This window comes from Caloenas nicobarica, chromosome 1 (genome assembly GCF_036013445.1).
Source record: "Caloenas nicobarica isolate bCalNic1 chromosome 1, bCalNic1.hap1, whole genome shotgun sequence".
In the NCBI taxonomy this organism is placed as follows: domain Eukaryota; kingdom Metazoa; phylum Chordata; class Aves; order Columbiformes; family Columbidae; genus Caloenas; species Caloenas nicobarica.
The window spans coordinates 128,828,234-128,831,643 of NC_088245.1; the positions used below are offsets into that span (position 1 = coordinate 128,828,234).

General features: G+C 39.5%; 1 pseudogene; it reads right to left on the reverse strand.

Moving 5' to 3' along the window:
- Positions 1-2,097: 2,097 nt before the first annotated feature.
- LOC136000103 (histone-lysine N-methyltransferase SETMAR-like) lies at positions 2,098-3,128 on the reverse strand (annotated as a pseudogene).
- Between the last annotated feature and the right edge of the window lie 282 nt (positions 3,129-3,410).

A 3,410-nucleotide genomic window follows, 5' to 3' on the forward strand; every position in this document is an offset into this window, starting at 1 on the left:
CATGCATTGTTGCAGAGCTGTAATGTCACTGGGATTATTACAGAACCACAGGAGAATTATTCATGCGAATAAAGTGCTGCAATGGTTAGACAGACTTTCCAGGAAGGAAAGGAAGAGGAGGAAATTGTACTCTATGAAGATGACTCTCCACTACAGTCATCTATAGCTGACAGAGAAGGCTGGCCAAAAGCATAGGCCAAAAAGAAGGAACATACTGGTTCATGTCTGTTACAGACAACTCAGGAAGAGAAAGTGAAAAAACAAATTTCTTTCAAGTATCGGAAAACTAAGTTGCAGACCTGTGTTCACATGGGAAAATTTACATCCCAACAGCTTAATGGAATCATAACAGAAAAGGTTGTTGGGCATTGGAACAGGCTGCTCAGGGAAGTGGTTGAATCATCATCCCTGGAGGTGTTTTACAGATGTACAGATGAAGTTTGGTGACAATGTTAGGTTAACAGTTGGACTCAATGATCTTGAAGATCTCTTCCAACCAAAATTATTATATGGTACTCTGGAAAGGCAACATATCATGATACCAATAATCTGGATTTCTAGAGTGTGTTGGGGACAATTTTTTTGATGCAGTTGCTAGAGGAGATGCTTTGCTGGATCTGCTATTCATAAATAAGCAAGTAGTCACTAGTCATGTGATAATCAATGGCAGAGTTGCCTGTAAGGACCATGAGATAGAAGAGTTTAAAGATAAAAATTATCCATAAATTACCATGCCACAGCAGAAACAGGAAAGTCCAGCTGAAGCTCAAGTTAAAACATGGAGGAGAACAAGAGTTTCTATAAACAAATCAGCAAAAAAATTAAGACCATGTAGGTCTGCTGCTTAATGAAGCAGGTAATCTAACTGTCAGAGAACATGGAAAAGGCTGATAAACTCAGTGCCTCAGTCATTCCTAGCAGGGTCTGTTCTCATATCTCCCAGGTCCCTGGTGATGGCAAAACTTAGGGAAGAGCAGTACTGCTTATTGTAGAAAAGGATAGATATACACAAGGCCTGAGATCCAGAGAGAATATATCTGAAGGTGTTGAGGTGTCACTGACTTTGAGGCCATTCTACCATCTCTGACAGATTGGGGTGACTGTGGGAGGTTCCTGAAGGAAACAGGCAAGTGTTACACTCTAAGGTAAACAGGAGGGTCAAGAAAGCTACAAGCCAGTCCAGCTCACCTCAGTCTGGAGAAGACTACGGAACAGATCAACATGGAAGCCTTTGCCATATGTATGATCACAGAGAGGAAGACCGAACAAAGCCATCATTTCTAAGGGCAAGTAGAATTTTGAGCTTCATTCTCAACACGACCCTAGACTTGTAGTGCAAGTTAGCTAAGCCACTTTTTAGTTACTTTCTTTTTCTGTATAATGAGTATCACATTACCCAGCACTCACTGGTGTTTTAAACTAACCTGATTAGCACTAATAATATGATCCAGCTCTTCAAGAAAGAATCTCAAAACTCTCTCCAGTGTCATTATCTGAAGGTGTGTGTCCTTCAGACACCTTTTATCTATCACATTAAGTAGTGACCTTTATAGAGAAAAGAGTCCTATAATTCGTGAACTTCAGTTTGTTTAGCACATCTCTTGCCAAAATGTCATATTTAAATTAGCATGCACAACATAAGAGCAGCCTCAAATCATTAAAAAATTCATATTCAAAAAACTTTCAAAGTTAATAGGAGCTGATACCCTTGGCTCATTATTTCCTACTCCAGCAGAAAGTACATTGGCGTTACAAAAACATAGTTTCAAATTTGCATGGGTCATTTCAGAACTTTCCCAGGCACTATTATTACTCTAGATAGTTGTCCAAGTTCTGTCACTTGACTTTGAAGCACTACAGTCATCCACTACCTTTTCCCTGAGGCACTTGTGAAGACTCATACTCAGAGTAGCCCTCAGAAAAATTTGCTTCCTATTTGTTTTCACCATGCATAGGTTTAATGTGTGTTTTGACTTTTCTGAGAAGTCTTATGTTTAGGCTCCTGCGAGATGTAGTTCTATTAGGTTGGTGCAAAAGTAATTGCAGTTTTGAATAATGAATTTTAAATCTTTATAACTATGCTCAAGCACATCTTTATTAATCAAAACAGGAACCATTACAATCAACACATTTTTGTGAATGAGAAGTAAGTTTGTTTATTCCCGTAGGATAAAAATCCATACTTCGGGATTCAACGAGCTTTTGGAAAGCATTTTCTGCATCCCGCTGGTTGTGGAAACATTTTCCCTGCAAAAAACTGTCAAGATGCTTGAAAAAGTGGTAGTTGGTTGGTGAGAAGTGAGGTGAATATGGTACATGAAACAAAACATTGTAGCCCAATTTGTTCAACTTTGGAAGCGTCAGTTGTGCGATGTGCAGTTGGGTGTTGTCGTGGAGAAGAATTGGGCCCTTTCTGTTGACTGATGTTGGCTGAAAGCGTTGTGGTTTTTGGTGCATCTCATCAAATTGCTGAGCATATTTCTCAGAATTAATGGTTTCGCTGGGATTCAGAAAGCTGGAGAGGATCAGACTGGCAGCAGTCCACCAAACAGTGACCATGACATTTTTTGGTGAAAGTTTGTATTTGAGAAGTGCTTTGGATGTTCTTCTTAGTCCAACCACTGAGCTGGTCATTGCCAGTTATCATATAAAATCCACTTTTTGTCACACATCACAATCCAATCAAGAAATGGTTCACTGTTGTTGCATAGAGTAAGAGAAGATGACACTTCAAAATGACAATGTTTTTGATTTTTGGTCAGCTCATGAGACACCCACAGATCAAGCTTTTTCACCTTTCCAATTTGCTTCAAATGCTGAAAGACCATAGAATGGTCAACATTGAGGTCTTCGGCAACTGCTTGTGTAGTTGTAAGAGGATCGACTTTGATGATAGCTCTCTATTGGTTGTTGTCAACTTCTGATGGCTGACCGCTCTGCTTCTCATCTTCAAGGCTCTCATCTCCTTTGCAAAACTTCTTGAACCACCACAGCACTGTACGTTGGTGAGCAGTTCCTGGGCCAAATGTGCTGCTGATGTTGCGAGTTGTCTCTGCCAGTTTACCACCCATTTTGAACTTGAGTAAGAAAACTGCCCAAATTTGCTCTTTGTCTAACGTCATTTCCATAGTCTAAAATAAAGCAAACAGCAAGTAATGTCAGTAGCAAAAAAAAAAAGAGGGGGGGAAGGGGCAAGAAAAGCTCATTAAAATTATGTATAACGTAACCATATTTATTTAACAATGTATCCAATATTGAATGGCAAATCTCAACAATGCAAAAACTGCAATTACTTTTGCACCAACCTAATGCATCAGCTCCTCCTCTCAAAAAGACAGACTCTTTTACTTTTCAAACCAGGTGTTTATATCCAGGCAGTTTGAATTTTGACTGGTCCTGCCTAGAAAGAA